Here is a 17,187-nt window from a genome sequence, read left to right as displayed (position 1 = left end):
CAGTCAACATTAGAGCAGACGAAATGAAATCAATGCAGTTACGTTAAAGCCTAACTGAAGTTTCATTTATTTCAATGAAACTTCTAAGTAGTGCTGGTTCTAAGTACTGCTACTGTAGCTCTGACCTATTGTATATATCTTTTTAGTATTTATCTTTTATTATTATTGCATTTATTGCAACAACAGATAAAATTATTTTAAACTATGCTTTCCCCCACTTAGTTTAAGGAGATATATATACACCCTGTGCACTTAATTGCAAAGTGTGCTGCAGCAGGAAAAAGAAGATGCACATTTGATTCCGGTCTCTCAGAAATGCAGAAGTATCTTATGCTCCACGTCTTCACTATAAGAAAGATTCCGTGTTTTCAGGGAGCATAGATAATGAGTGCAGAGGGACCACATGTTACGAGGAATTAAGACTACCGGAATCAGGAATCGGTCAGGTCTGAGCTAAGGCGTGCATTCACGAACGGAGTGGGGGAAACCCTCATTACGGAGTTTCAAAGGCCAAGAAAGAGGAGAGGAAAGGTAATTTGAGTCTAGGCTTATCCCAGAAAACGTTTTCAGCTCTAAAACTGACTCCTGGAAAAGGATAAACTCTCTCTGTGTGAGTCCCTAAATATACGAAGTAGCTTACCATTTTTGCCCCTCAGTACCCGTCCATCTGTCGGGTGCCTGGGGACGCCAAGTCACCTACGAAAGTAGGAGAGGCTGGAGGTTTGGGACCTCTTTTTCGGGAAAAATAAAAAGACTGCTTTGCCACTAGACGGCCTGAGCAGGGCCACAGTGGCCACAAAGAGAAATGAGACAGACGCGGGCGTAGAGAGGAGCATCACCTCCCCTCCCTCCCTCCCTCCCTCCCGCTGGCGTCCCTTCTGCTCCAGGCTGGGGAATGCTGGGCTCTTCGCGCCATACGTGCGCAAGGCACCCTCTGCCTTTGATTCCCGCCGGCGCTCCGAAAGGGTGCCCGCCACAAAGAAGCCCTCGCCACGCTCTTGTTCGCTCTCTCCCGCCAATGGGAGCACCCGCTGTTTCTTCGGGCAGGGGAGGGGATGCTCGCTGGTCCACCAACTCTTCGCAAGAAAGCCCGCCCCTTCCCGGCTTCAGCTCCTCCCTCTGTCCCGTTATAGTGCGTGAGGGGGAGGAAGCGGGTCGGAGTCGACTGCGAGTGTCTGAAAGGAAGGTAGGCGAGCTAGAGAGGAGTGGGGGTCCAGGAGAAAAAGCGAGAGAAAAAGTGCGTTGGGTTTGGCTCGTTGCATGCGACAGGTGCGGTTTTGCCTGTAAGGCCGGAGCAGTTGGGTCGTCTTTTCAGCGCTCCCTCACAACGTCTGCCTAGGCACCCACGCGCTTGCAGAGGAATTCGCGGCGCTCCACGTGGCGGTATAAAATGGGGCAGAACGGGAAGGGCGGGGGAAACCGTGGGTGGATATCTCCCACTGAGGGGTCGTCTATGGATGTGTGGTGCTGAGGAACTTTAGTCCCGGGGGGAACCATGAGGGGAAGATGGTGGGAAGCGGACGAATGGAAGCCGTGTACGTGGTTAATGAAGGGTTTGGCATGGGGTGAGTGGAGGCTTCCCCACTCACGAATATTAGGATACTAGGAGGGGGGCAGTAAGCGTGGAAGCTAAGGGGCCAAGGTGGGCGGTCTGCCTTGATGTGTGCGTGCGCGGGGGTGGATTTCATTATGGATGCTCCCTCGCTGCTCTTAGATACTTGGGCTTGAGTCGTTTCGCTTTTATGCTTGCATCTTTAATTTACCTTATTTTGGGCGGGTTGGGGGCGAGAAGTTTAAAGAAATCATGGGAGGACTTAGGGGGTTTTGAGCTTTATGGGTGAGAAGGATTAACAAATGTTCATCTTAAGCATGGATCCGGCTCACTACGTGTAGTTTGTGCACATGGCTTGCTTTGTGTGCCAGTGTGCTCGTGCGTGCGTGCGTGCATTTGAAAGGTCAGAGGGTATCTTACTTCTTCGGTGTTGTGCACATGCATCTTGGTGCTGAGATAACTGTTATTCCAAATAGAAGGTGTTTCCAGCAGATACTTGATGGTTTTATCAATTGTCTTCAAAATGGTTCACAGTGTATATGCAAAATATTTAACCTTTATTTATTTATTTATTTATTTAAAACATTTGTATGCCGCCCAATTGTGCCACAACACCTCTGGGTGGCTCACAACACGAGATAAAAATACTATTTAAAAAAATGGGTATTAGAAAACTATTTGGGAAAAATACTAAAATAAGAAGATAGTCTGTTGTAAAATAATAGTCTATTGTACCTGTCTACATTTTCAGTGCATGCTTATGTGTGAAGTTCAGATTCTGTTGTTTTACATATCCTGCTTATCAGTTAATGCAACTTTCCTCAACCTGTTGTCCTTCACATTTGGACTTTAGTTTCTCTCAGCTGCAGCCAGCATGGCTAATGGTCAGGAATTCTGGCAGTAGTAATCTAAAGATTTGGAGAACACCAGGTGGGGGAAAGCAAGCTTAATAGTTTCATTACTTGATGATTTACAGCTCAGTGTGTGTGAGCTGCCTCCAATGAAAATTTTTTGAAATAATGTGAAGTGATAAAAGTTCTATCTGTGGTGGTTTTTGGACACTGGTGTGCCAAGTGATGAACAATATACATTAATACAACTTTAATCTAAAATTAGTGGATCAATTAATGCAGTGTACAAGGATGTAATTGATGCTGTGCATGGTGTGCATGTCATAGTGTTAATAAATGCTTAGGGCTGCTTGAATATCCATTAGTGCTGAATGAACTGACATAGCTCCTTGAGTGCTTCATATCTCTTTTCCTTGGAAAAGGGCATGTATGTATTGGGAGCAAAGTTTTGTCTTTTTCTTGTGTGAGGTCAGCTGCATTTCAAAATGGTATACTTTGGACTGGGGGAAGTGAAACCTTTTCACATCAAAGTCCTTCCCTTGTTTACAGTGCTGTCTTTTGGTGACTTTTTGAACCATAAGAGTGCTGGCCATTCATGCCACATGGAGAAAACATTCTTATTGAAACAGTTGTGCTGAATTGGCACAAGTGTGACTGGACGGTTAAACTGTACTTCTTTATGAGAAAATGAAAAATGATAGCTGTGTTAGCACATGAGCAAAACATCCCAAAGTTCAAAAGTCTAAAAATGAGTTACTAGTTTTATTAGAATAACAAAAATGGGCAAGCTTTCAAGCTCTTCTTTCACTAGGGTAGGTGGTACCAGAGGCAGGTACCAGATCTTTGACCAGATCTGGTGGCTGTGAGGTCTGCAGTATACAGAAAATTCTGGAATTAGTAGTTCTGTGTTCCCTCTTTTTTTAGATTGTTTTTGATTGACACTTTTAAATAACAGTCAGGCTACTTTCAAAATACTTCAAGTGATTTATTACAGTTGTTCCTTGCTTTCCCTGGTAACTATGTTTGAGTCACCCAAACTGTAATGTGTGGGTGTTTTTTTACATGGAACCTCTGCTCTATATGGCAAAAAATATTTAGATTTTCAGGTTGGTATCTTTTCTAAAAGATATTACAGAATTCCATGCGGCATACAATGGGATTAGATCTCTTCCCATCAGCATTGGCTTGTTTTTGCAGTTCTATCATTTTTCCATCCCCTGCCATGCACATCCAGACAGTAATCTGTATGAACAATGTTTTGTGTGTTTTGCTGGTGTCAGTGAGCAGCTAGATGTAAATCTATGCTATGTTGCTGTTTTGCCTAACTTACTGAAGGTACAATCTCATGCATGTTTATACAGAAAAAAGTTCTATAACTCTCAACATTACCCATCCTACCATGCTGGCTGTTGAATGGGTATGATTTTTTCTCTCTCTAAACATGCATAGGATTGCACCCTGTATGTGTATTTTTAGGGTTACCAATTATGCATGGCTAGTTGCTTTAAAGCACAACCTGTGACTGTTTACCTGGAAGTACTGCAGTGTTCAATGGAACTTATTCCCAGGTTAAGTATACACAGGAATGCAGCCCTATTTTTCTGAAGTCTGTCAGAGAAAAGATGAATGGGTAAAATTCAGGGGTTATTACTTAGTGAGTGTATTTCCATACAGATGGGGTTATTTCCAACTAGTTTTGCCTTTTCACGAGTGTAGTGTTTTTGTAAATAAGAGTATTATTGTAGTAAATCTATTTTGTAATGTGTATTGCAGCTATTATGTTCTGATGACTTTACCTGTAAGCTCCCCCCCATGAAGTTTTTCTAAGGTAAGGACAAAGCAGTCAGTCATGGAAGCATGGCAGCAGGACAAAATCTTTTATAGGAGTATATAGACATTGCAGAAAATAAATGGCCTGTAATGTAAATAGCCATGTGTTGTATGGCTCTTGACTTGAAGAGCTGGAGCTGAACTGTTAAAATCGCCCCCCCCCATGTTGCTGGTTAATGCTTGCCATGTTCCATAATTAAGCCATGTTGAAGCTTCTGCTTCTGCACAATTCAGGCCTGCCATTGGTTTTGTTCCTCTGGTTTTGTAGTTAGATGTTAGAGAACTAAACAACATTGTGAAGAAAGTGAAGCACCATTTTTAAAAACTTAAAATTTTTAAGTTTGAAACTTTGAAATTTGCAGTTTTATAGGAAAGGCTTCTCTTTCAGCTTTGTGGGATTATCTTTTATCTTTTAAGGCTGTGTGCTAAACTGCATAGTAATCACTTTTGCATTTTGCTGTAGCCTGCACAACCTTTTTTGGAAGAATGAGTGCCAGCCTGTGAAGTTTAGACAGCCTTTATAATTATTGGTCCACATTCTTCATATAAGTGATTACATTTTGACTGTTGATGTTGCAATGCCAGGAAACATTTGAATTCTCTTTGTTGTAAGAGAAATCATGTGCATAGTTACTTTAAAAAAAGCCTTGCTGTGTTCAGTAGAGATTACTTCCAAGTAACTTTGTGTAGGATTGCAGCCCGCCCTTGCTAATCATATGTTGATCAGGTGTACCTGTTAGCTTGATTTACAGCATGAGTCACTACTAACTGAAGCCTGAACTGCATCAGTTATATATGCATAAATGGCTCAGCATCATTGGTAAATTTTCAGGAGCCTCGTTACTGCAGTCTATAAAACAAAGATACACTTCTGGTTTACCTATCTTGTCCTTGGTGCTTTACACTCATTGGTTTTGCTGTGGACTAAACAGGCCATGTCAGTAGCAGTCTACTTTTCCACACTCTTAGCTTTTGCTCAATGTGGTCCTGGTTTTAAACTTTGTATAAACTTTACTGCACACATACTTCCTTACTACTAGATCATTGTTTCATTTCCCCCACTTTTCCTGTTGTATTTCTGCAATTGCACCAGTTCACCCACACATAATAATAGCATTTTTTCTGTGGAACCCTTTAGAAAGGGAAGGCAGGCCCCGAAGAATGAAATTATGCTGTGACTGAAGTTTTGCAAGGTCAGAAGTAAATCTCTTCTCCCCACCAAAGAAGACATAGGCTGGCATTTCAAGGGAAGAGTGGCTAAATTTGACCAAACTTGGTGTAGGAAGAAATGAGTTGGGGACAGTAACTGAGGAGAAAGACGCTGTGCTATTAAATCAGACTAATCATGGAAAGGTTTGTACCTCTGGAATAAGGTACTAGTTCATTTTTATTTTTTTTTTTTTGAGGGGGGATGCCAGAAAGTGAATTGCTATCTATAGACAATGAGGATGAAACTAGATATGAGGCCTGAGATATTCTCAGCTTTTAAAAATAGCAGCTAAACTCCATGCCTCACTGAATGAAGAAAATGAATGGGGCAGGGCCAGATTATGTAATGCAAAGGGGTGAGGTTTGAGGCTGCTCCTCCAACATAATCTGACCTGCTGGCTTGGCCTTGGTGGTGGATCAATGTGCTCCCTCAACCAAAAAAGATTACTCACTCTTGCCCTGTACCATTGTTCTAGTCCCCCTCTCCAACTACCATTTGTAAAATTTTAAGGAAGTAGTGATGCTTTTAATGTAGCTATATTGTTTCATCTTTTTCATTAGTGAAGTGAGATAAAGACCATATCACCACTATGCTTTGTTATTCGTGGATAATGTAGCCTTTCCATATTCTTGCAGTTTCTGGAACTTTTGATGTTCTTTGCCATAGTTCAAAATGAGCACTTAAGCATTTTAATAATTATAAACTAAAACAATCTATTCTAAAGATATATCCAGAGCCAGTGTGGTCTAGTAGTTAACCTGGGTTCCAGTCTTCACTTGAGCATCGAGCAACTGGGTGATTTTGGACCAGTCACAGATTCTCAGCCTTACTTCACAGGGTTCTTGTTGTGGGGATAAGATTGGGAGCAGACTGTTACAAGCTGCTTTGCAAGAAAAATGGATATTCATTGAATGGGGAAGAGTCCTATATCAGTGATAGGGTGCTGAACTAATTTTTTCCCCAGGTGGAAGATCTCAGGTTCAGTTCAAAATGTCCCCAAGTTCATTTCAAAATGGTCACTTGTGTTAAAACTAAACAAAGAATGTACTAGAATGTACTTTCTGAAATTTTCTATTAAAAGGATCTCAGGCAGTTCAGAGACTTTGGACAGCTAAAGCTTAATGGAATATGCCAGCTTTTCCCAATTTGGTGCCCTCCTGGTGGCTTGGACTTCCTGTTCCTATCATCCCTACCTGCATGGAAATTGCACAGAAATCTTTGGAGTAGTAATATGAAACATGGAGGACACCAAGTTGGGGAAGGCTGGAATACTATGCTAGCTTGACCAATAGTATGTAAGTGTATCTAACTTTATATGTTTAGCTCGGGGTCTGTCTTAACATCACAGCCTTTCTTTGTTGTAAAATCTTTCATCAATAACTCTATTATGAACAGTTTTACATTGTGGAAGAATGATGAAATATCAGCCATCTTCATGGATTGTTAATGACAATAAGGTTGCTGCTAATTCTAATTTTGCTTGGTAAATAAAGCCTATAAAGGTTTTTACTAGCCTGCTGGGGACTGGCAGAAGTCAGAAAGCTCCAACCTGTCTTAGGCTATCTCTGTTCTTAGTTGTCTATTCAAGCTTTATGTCCTGTAAAACTTCACAGTTCATGGTCACAGTATTGAAGTTGGAAATATGTTGGTTTCTGTTCTTTAGGACACAGTTCTGTGTATGTTTAGACAGACAAGTCCTACAACTTCCAATATTCCTTCAGACAGCCAAACTGCAAATTTAAGGGCTTCTTTCTGTCTAAACAAGTATAGGATTGCACCCTTAGTGATTTAAGCCATATCCAGAGTGACTTAAACAGAGTTCTCTCTACATTTGGGTGTCGGTGAATAGCTGTACCTTGTGAGTACAACTGCATGTGTGAAGTCCCTCTTCTGCAGCCATACATGGAGTCATTTAGCGAGATGCTAGACTATGTACATGAAGGTTGGAGGGCATCTGTTGCCACTGCTGTGTCCCAGTTATATATTTCTGTAAATACTGTAAATAATAACTGAATGGGTATCTTACACTTCTACTTGCACTGACTGGAGGACTATATATATTCAATACTCTCCTCCCTCACTCTCTGGGTATTTAACACTGTTAGACTAGTTTGTATTGGATGTAATCATTGTATGATTTTCTCTCTTGTCTCTATTCTGGAACAAGTAATTAATTACCTTAGAAACATAAGAAACTGCCTTATGCTGAGTCAGACACTTTATGTAGCTCTACTTGGAGATGCCGCAGATCGAATATGAGACCTGCATGCAAAGCAGATGCTCCAGCCCTCCTCTTACAAATGCTGTGTGTTGCTCTCTAATGTTTTCAGGAATTGTATATGTCCATTGAAGGTGTACACACACCATCTACAGGATAATTGAAAAAAGTAACTCAATAGAAATCTATCATAAAACAACATTTGATTCCCGAGACTTGCATGTTTGGAAATATTTGGCTGGATATTTCAAATCAATAGAAAAATCAGCCGTTCTCACCTCTGCAACTCCTGTCTAATGTGCACCTTTCCTCTGATTATTCTGTGTTTCCAGTTTGTCTTCTGTTGCCTTCATTCTTCCAGCCAGACTTTGTGACAATATTCCTCTTCTAGCTACGTCACCCCTATGCTTATCTTGGCCTAATTGGCTTTATCTTTTCTGGGCAGCTTAGTTAATCACTGCCAGAACCTTTTCTGCTGCTACCATCATCAAAACCCTTGGTGATAACACACCCAAATTAAAAACAAATCTGATATAAAAACCAAACCATTACATATAATTGGCACTCAGACTATGATGTGTAATGATCTCTGAAAATCTTTAAAGACATTATCTTCAGCCACAAGCACACGGCAAGGGATAACATTTGTGTGTTTTAACCTTCTAGTTGAATTCTCTGCACTAAAAATGGGGAAGTACCCCAATGGCTGGATGAGTACCAATAGACTAAAGTGAATCCTGACAAAATGGAGCCATTTTGGTAAGGGGTAAGGGGGCTGGTGTTTGGCCTATTCTGGATGGGATTGTGCTTCTCTGCAAGAAAAAGTTCACAGTTTGGGTGTACTGCTAAAGCAGGGGTTTGTCAGTAGGGGCTCAGAAGGTTGCTCTGACTGGTTTGTAAATCAAGACTTTTCTAAACAAGGTGAGATAATCTGGCCGTAATGATCCATACTCTGTTGACTTCCTGACTGTATTACTGTAATGCATTTTATGTGGGGTCTGCTCTTGAAGATAACTTGGAAGCTCCAGTTAGGAAAGAAATTGGCTGTCCTATTTTTAACTGATATGGCCATGTTAGTTTGCATAATTTCAATATTAAAAGTTCTCCACTGGCTGCCTATTTGCTTGTAATCTAGTTGAAGGAGTTGGTACTTGCCTTACCTACTAAACCCTTAAATAGCTTTGAGCCAAACTAATTGAAAGTGAGCATCCCATAAAAGCTTGCTTATACTTTAAGATCTTCTGCTGAAGTCCTGCCTCAAGTGTCTTCATTAATGGGCAGAAGTCATGTAATTACAAGAAAGAGTGATTTCTTTGTAGTGGTACCCTGCCTTTGGAATGCTGACCCCAAACAGGTATGCTTAATATACAGTATGTTCTTTGCTAGGTTAAAGCATACCTTTTTACGCAAGCATTTTAATTTGCTTGTAAGTTCTTAGTGTATTTTTGTAATTGAAATTTAATCTGAAATTTCTTTGCTGTCTTCCATTGTGCATATTGGGTCTTAGTTTTATTATTTATATTGTACACCACTTTGAAATATCATGAGATACTCTAAATAAATAGATGCAATTATTTGGCTTGAAGCAATGTGTGAACCAGTGGTGGTCAGTGATGTCTGATGTGATAGCATTCTAAGATACAAGTAAATGCTATTCTGTAATGATTAAGATTAACTTGTTTATCTCACCACAAAGATGTGAATTTCATTGGAACATTCATTCCAAAGTGTGTTTTAATACTGAAATATCTTAATATTGATCCATTCCTTAGAGCACACAAATTAGGACATTATCCATGTAAGAATGAATTTGGAAGTGGCCTTTAAGAAGATTACTTCTTAGCATCAGGGATGAATAGATCATAGTCTCATGTTGCTGTGCATGTTTTCACCTATGATTCCCTCCTGCCCCATTTCAGAATTGCAATTCTTTAAAAAAAATTGCATTCATATGTATTTCAAAATGTATTTGTCCAAGTAGCCATTTCAAAATGCATTGAATGTATGCAATGCAAGACTTCAGTCAGATAAAAATCTCATTTTTTTATCTTAACAAAAATCCCTAGTTCCACCTATGTGGTATTTCTGCAACTGCAGGCAGTCATAGCATAATAGCAACTCAGTGGGATCAATTTGGTCTTCTTCCTCTTCCTCCCTCTCCCTCCCCCCCCCTCTCTCTCTCTCGCTCTCTCTTTTCTTCTCCTCAGTATGGTTAAATAAAATATCTGCGCAATGTCCTGTTATGAAGGTGAAGAATTCAGAGACTATTGTCTTCTCTGTAGAATTGTTTGAAGGGCAAATTATAGTTTATATGTTCTTGTGGTACAGTTGGTACTTTAAACAAATGTAGGAGACCAGGAAAGGCCTCTTATTTGCCACTGAAGAAATTGTTTTACATGTAAACAAAACCCAGTCTATAATGTGGTTTAATTATTTGTCTGGGGAGCGAACAATGTCACACAGATGTTGTTCTGAGGGAAGTATGGGAAGTATTTCATACTGGAGGAAGGGGTATGGACATGATCTCACACTGATGCTGTTATAATAGTGCTGCATAAAGATGAGCTCTAGTGTTTAATCCCTCTATTTGCTGTGTTTAAGTTTCGTAACAAGCTAAGATAAAAGTGCTGAGACTGAATTTTTATTTGAAGATGCGGTTGTGCAGTCACTCACTTTTCAAGGAAATAATCTAATGTCTTCACTTTGCAGACAGTTCAGAAAATCTAAGTAAAGAAATGAATGCATCAAACATGAGAGATGACCTGGTTCTTAGAGGATATGCCTTGGCTGACGTGATGAGGAATGTTGTCTTACTTCCAGTAGCTGAGAAACCTTCAGTAGCCCTCTGTCTGACTGTTGCTGACCTTAGTTCACCCTGTGAGCGCTGCAATAGTCAAGTAGGCCTTCAATCGTCTATTGTGAAGCACACAGCCCTTCCAACCCGGGATAGTCACGTATAACAGGCACAGCCAGACTTTATTCATAGCCAAGAGGACTAACATTAACATAAACATTACAACTAACATTACTTTGCCCTCAACAAGTTGTTAAGTCAGCTTAAACAGGAGGAAAAATGGTGTTGATGACTTTATTTCACCTTGAACCTGTTCAGCTAAATGCCATTGAGGTTTGTTCTATTTAGACATTTGCTATTAGGAACAACTGTTAAAAATATCTGCCCCTTTTACCTGCCTTCTTTTTTGAACTGGTCCAATTATCTAGGGATAGGTTTTCCTTGGTAAATGGTGTGGTAATACCTGTCCATTTGGAAAATGTGCATAGCCAGATAAAAGACTTATTCTTACCCACTAGGTAAACTAACCTTATCCAGTAAAAGTAGTATGGGGTAAAATCATTATCTCCTGATAAGACAGATGTGTTGCTTGCAATATGGAAGTGAGTTTAATTCTGAAAAAAAAAATATTTATTCATTCCCTTCTTATAGCACAACTTTGGATATTCTTTCCTGATACTACTGGGTCATTATCTAGAAATGACCGAGTCTAATGTCATATAGTTAAATGCAAGCAATTGAGCTGACTGTTCCCAAACCCAAATTAATTCTGTTAAATTTCCTAGCCTTAGTGTGAAAGAAAACTAAGCAGACCAACTCTTATCACTTAAATTGTAGCAAATTTGAAGATCACTTAGCATCTGTTCATTCTCAGTTTGTTGAGATGGGATAGAGAAACAACCCTTAGGAGTCCCCAACCTTTTATCGCTGGTGCAATTATGAGAGAGTGTCACAGGCATTCTTGGAAATGACTTCCATATAGGCTGGCCTGCCCACTTGCAAAATGGCCACCAGGGTTGGTGTTGGCTAGTCACAAAACTGGTGAAGCTAAAACAAAACTAACATGCCCAAAAACGTAAGTATGGGGAAAGGGGGATGCTGAGCTCCAAAATATAAAACCACACTTTTTATATTCATATTAAACTCTGCCTATGATAAAATATAGCAAACAATGACCCAGCATTTTTTTTAAAACTGTGCATAAGATGGGAGACAATAATTATCTAATTTCTAAAAACCAGTCAGATCACAATAATGAACTGAAGTTCTTCCTGAATAGGTTAATGATGTCAAGATCTGGTGGAAGGTATTTTCAGGATGGCATTCTTCAGTGCAAGGGCTAGCTGCATTGTAACAACTAACTGGTTTTAAAGCTGGTAGTCCCACAGGAGAGTTTCATGACTCTGTTACAACCTGTGTGTGTGTATTTAGAGATATATAGGTGAAAGTGCTTTTCTGGATATCTGGATTCAGGTATTGTTGGACTTTAAACATAAAAGAATAGTACATTAAAGTTGTTTCGAAACTAAGTAGTACTTAGTGGAATAAATTAGTAACAAAGTCCTTGTGTTCCAGGAAGGGTCCCAGTTAGTATATGAAAGTTTCCCAGAAGTTAGTTTGGTTGCCACTTGGGTACCCACGTGCAAATGTGGATCTGGAAGAAGTCCTGGATAGTGCATTTGATGGTGTAGTCAATGGTGATCCCATCTGTGGCAGGCATATCCATTATTACCCTGAATGTTGGGAAAGGAGCAGTTATTCTTTTCATGTGTTTCAAGGTCATGCAGATTCTGACTCATCAGATGATTAGGGGCCCTGGGAACCAGAATCCTCATGTGCTGAAATTGAAGAAGTGGAAGGGCTTATCTCAAGGGCACCCTCTCCAGGTGTTTAGGCAGAGTTTGAGAAAAAAAGTCAGGATGTACAACTGCAGGGAGGGGAAATATAAGGGAAGAACTCGTGCAACCAGCCATGCCTGGTATGACTCTTGACCCCACAATGCAACATCGGAAGAGGTGGGCCAACAAACTAGAGGAGTGACAGACATAGAAGAGGCTTGCCCATCTTCAAAAGGGCCCTCCCAGAGGGAGGTAGCCCAGTGGTACTCAAAAGAAGAGTTCTCAAAAGTAGTTGCCGGATGGGGTTCAATGAACTGCTCTGTGCATGCTCAGAGACTCATTCTTTGTTGGTTGTGCTTACTTGGAAGTGCATTGGGGAATAAAGAATTTTTGTCAAGGTAGTCTGTTTTGGAAGTGTGAAGGGGAAACCTAGCCTGTGACACTGAGTCATGGATGCCTCCATCTTCTCTTGGATTGAATTTGTTTCGATCCAGTCTAAATTCAGGGACGTTCCTTTCTCAACTGCCTCTAATGAAAAGTACTGAATGGGAACATACTGGTGAGACCCTACCCTAGATCCCCAGAGCACCTCTCTGAATATGTTGATTTTTTTGTATGACACAAAACAGATTATTTTGGAAACCAGTAAGCCTTCCATGTAAAGTATCAGAAATCTCTCAATACCATCTTTTGGAACGAAGTCAGACCAAATGTTTGGCAAGATAGAAGTGGAAACATTGTAGAACAGTCTGCCAAGTAGTTGGTCTGGAAGAATAAGTCTAAGACCACCAACAAATTCATGTTGCTTAAACAGTGGATAAAAATGAATGATTTTTTTAAATAAAAACTTTAAATTTTAAAATCTGATGTTTTATTTTTCAAAATTTAAAACTAGATTTTTTTTTAAAAAATGCTTTTTGAGGAAAAATGAATGTACTGCTAGTCCTGTAGCCTGTCCAGAACTCACTGAGTCCATTCCAAAAGATGCAAGTAAATATGGTGTAGGGTCTAATAAGGATTGGTACAATAGAATTTATCCACTTGCTCTATAGCAGTTCAGTGTTTTTGATGAATGAACATGAAACACTGGTATTGCTTGTTATGTAAACAATGAATGCTCTCCCCAGACTTAATTCCATGTATTTTCAATACTCATAAATTGAGAGTCTTGTCTAATTCTGCAAAGTTCAGTTCCTAAATAAGCATAGTGGTCTGGCTTGCATAGGATGCTAAAGAGTGTTTTAGTATGATATGAATGAACCATAGTAGACCTTAACCTTTCATGCTTCCTCCATTTTTCTGCCTGTAAGGAGAAATTATGAAGATTCCAGGTATGCTTTTGATCAGACATGGCAAGCTGTGGTTGAACTGCAAACTGTTGCTAATCTTAACTTTGCTTGGTTTCAGATATGTCATTTCCAAAGGCCAGATTCATGTGACACCCTAAAGCTTTGGAAATTTTAATTATAGTCTGAGTTGTGCCCAACAGATGATTGTGGTACATAGGGTACCTTTTCCCACCACAGTCTTTCTGCAGGTATTCAGAGGATACTGCAGGAGTACTGAAAGAAGTGGGGTTAATACTTGCTGAAAAATGTCCGGCCAGCACTTTCAGCAGCTGTCATCGCATGTTACTTCCAAAGTCAGGATAGTAGGATGCCTTGCAAGCAATTCTTTTCTCCTGGTATTGGTAGGATTATGGGGTGTGGGAGCTGGAGTGGGTAGCGGGAAGAGCTAAGTGCCATGGGTTTTGTCCCCTGCTCTCCACTACTGCTCATTCATTGGAGTGGTGGTGATGTAGAGGAAAGGGAATGAACATGTCTCTTTTTTCCCCTTCCTACTGTGCTCGTTGCCCAATGAGATCATCCATGCAGTGGGTGGGAGGGTGCTTTGTCCTCCCCTACCCCTTTTGTGGTACCTATAGGTAGTTCAGGGTAGCATGTTTGGCTGTGTACAAGTTGCTCTGCTTGGCTTCTTCCCCAAGAAGTAAAGCAGAGCAACTCATTCTCCTCATTGCCTTTCAGCTCGCAGCACTGGTGATCAAGGTCAGCCTGAGGCAGCTTGTACCCAGTGGAGGCACTGCAAAGCTGAGTGGTGCCTTTGCCATGTTACTTCAAGGAAGGGGTTAGAACTGGGGGCAGATATTCTGCCTGTCTTCCTCTTGAGAAAAGTAAATGCTGTACCTGCAATGGCAGGTGAGAAAAGGAGCAAAACTCCTTTCTTTCCTGCTGTTATAATACTGACAAAAGAAACCTTCCCCTCAGAGTAACTGGTGATGTAGGGTGTGTATCTGGCATTGGTAGAAATAGGAGGAAAATGATACCTATCTGAAGTTCTGTTTGGGTATTTTGCCAGCTGTTACAGAGCAAAAAACCCTTTTTGTCGTACAAAACCAGGCAGTAACCATGAATTAAGGTTGGCTTGTTTGAAATTAACTATTGTTAGTAGTAACCACTGCTTGTTGGTCCAGATGTCAGAACAAATTAAGTAAAAATGGAAGTGAACAATTTCAAATTCCTTCTGTGCTGTATGTGTGTGGAGCAGTGTTGTAGAAACCAAAGACTTATCTCAACTGATTCCTGCTCATTCATTAAGATAGGGTTTCATACTATTCTCTGGTGTGGTCCCTTCCTGGAATTTTGGTCCTAAATTTAAGTCAGTCTTACTCATCATGGCCAGTAGTCAGAATGTTGGGAGTTGTAGTCTGAAGGCATCTGGAAGATACCAGACTGGGGAAGGCTAATTTAGCATGACAAGCAAACATAGCCAGTCTTTATGTTATGTAATGTTCTGGACATTCCTTATTTCCCTCAACTCGGCTTGTCCTGCTGCCTGCTTCCACTTTACATAGTTTTGCCTAACAAAATACTGCTCATTAATCTCCCTTTCTTTCTGCCAATATCTAGTCTGTGTTTGCCTCTGGCTACTAATTACCAAATTCTGATATATTATTATTTGCAGTGTCACTTGTGACTCATCAGTGTTAAAAAAAAAGATTCTCAGTAATTAAAATATGTATACATGTCTGAGTAATTGTTTAGTTCATCTGCCAAGCACGTCTGACACGTTGCACTATTTTCCAGACCAATAGGGAAATGTTACAAGTTGCATTTTGACTTTGAGGAAACTTTGTGGAACTGAATGCTTAAACGGTCCAATTCTTTCCTCCTCTTGCGTTAGAGTGGAGGAGGAATTGAGCCCAACAGTCATTAAGTAAGGCTACAAGAAGTTATAAAACAAGATGGCCCTTTGAACTCACAGCAGTAACATTTAGCATAGTGTCATGTGATCTGAACATAACATCTAAGCAGCTCAGGAACCTGTTCATGCTTATTGATGTCCTGCATCATGATATATTTGCATAGTTTTTGCATAGAATGAAATAAAAAAATGGAAGCAAGTACTTCCGAACAAGAGCCCTTTTGTACTTTGACTAACCCAAAGTTACCCAGTGACCTTCATGGCTGAGTGGGGACCAGAATCTGAATCTCTAACCACCATGCTACACTGGCTCTCAGAGTAAACATAGCTAAACTTAAATCACATTCAGTAATGCCCACTTTTGTCTTGCAATGGGGATGCAATTGCAAAATTGGTTTAAACTGATACATTTGATTAAGTGTGAAATACTTTCAACCTAACCTACTTACAGGATTCCTATGAGGATAAAATGGAGAGGAGGAGAAAATTCTCAGCCACCTTGGATTCCTTGCAAAAGGAAGAAAAGCAGGGTATCAGTGTAATACATACATAATACAAATGTAATGCATACATAAATAATAAATGGTGTTTACCCAGAAGCAAGTTGCATTATTAGTTTTCCTCACTTAGTGAAGCTTTCTCCTTCGTTAAAACTGCTCAAACTCTCAGGCTTCTGAGACTTTGCAACTTTCCACTCCTGTGCTCAGGCAGAGAAATAGTATATTGGTATGAACTACAGAGCTCTAGTTATTACCTGTGGTGATAATCTGGAGGCAAAATAAGGAATGCCAGAAACAGAATCTTAGCATTTTCTGTTCTCTCCATATGTATCTATTTACCCTGTACATTCACAGATGACCTCTCAAAGAATTACAATTACAAATGAGCAGCTTGTCTTGACTGCTTTTTCCTCTGATGCCAGAACAGGCCTTTGGAAAGATGGCCACTTGTTTCTTGGCTTATTTTACTCATTGGTATCTCAGAAATGTGCAAGTGGGGTCATAATTTTTAGTATGTATTTTCGGTCTTTTGCAACTGCAAATGTGTTCAGATAGGTTATCTGATTTGAGTATTGGCAAGAAGAGGCTACCTATTGGTTAATTTGCACTCAGTTGTGCTGGTTGAAAATAGCAATACAAGAAAGGAGGGGCATAGAAGTGCAAGCCATTAAAAATGGCTGGAAAAAGCCAAAAGAGTAAGTGCTCCAGAAGAAGAAAAATACCTGTTTAACTGATGTTTCTCAACACTTTACTGTAGCTACTCCAAAAAGGGGGAATATTGACTATGCACTCCCTTTTCATGGCCTCTTTTCAGAGCAGTTTCTACTGTTACTGTTGTGATTATTGAGAGGTACTTTTGATGAATTGTACTTTTTTGGGGAATGGACTGAAAACATGGCTGAATGAAATTACTTGATCTATTCACATATGAATTGATCTATTCTGCTTTGAATTCTACTTGTACCCCATGAGTAGGGTACACAAATGATCAAATACTCCTGCTATAAATATTTCTGAAAAATTACCTTTGCAGGGAAAACCAATGTGTGACTTAGCCTTAAATAGGAGAGTTTCATTTTACCTAAATCTTCCCTAAATGGAATCAGACAGATACTGAATTGTGCAGCTTCTAGAATGTCTGATGGTTATCTGCTTACTTATAACTAACTAGAGTTAGTTATATATGGAGCTGA

At 40.1% G+C, this 17,187-nt stretch overlaps 1 protein-coding gene across 2 annotated transcripts in view; it reads left to right on the top strand.

Annotated features, from left to right (window-relative positions):
• The first annotated feature begins 1,128 nt into the window (after positions 1-1,128).
• Positions 1,129-17,187, top strand: part of SLC16A1 (solute carrier family 16 member 1) — a 50,594-nt gene continuing 34,535 nt past the window's right edge. The window contains exon 1 of one of the 2 annotated variants that reach the window (XM_044447361.1): positions 1,129-1,186. The gene's annotated coding sequence lies outside the window, so the exon portion shown is untranslated. Of the gene's footprint in view, positions 1,187-1,218; positions 1,238-17,187 lie in introns of those variants that run through there. The other variant, XM_044447370.1, reaches the window with a different exon arrangement.

This window comes from Varanus komodoensis, unplaced genomic scaffold (genome assembly GCF_004798865.1).
Source record: "Varanus komodoensis strain SLA01 unplaced genomic scaffold, ASM479886v1 scaffold1, whole genome shotgun sequence".
Classification (NCBI taxonomy): domain Eukaryota; kingdom Metazoa; phylum Chordata; class Lepidosauria; order Squamata; family Varanidae; genus Varanus; species Varanus komodoensis.
This window is presented reverse-complemented; position numbering and strand designations above follow the sequence as displayed.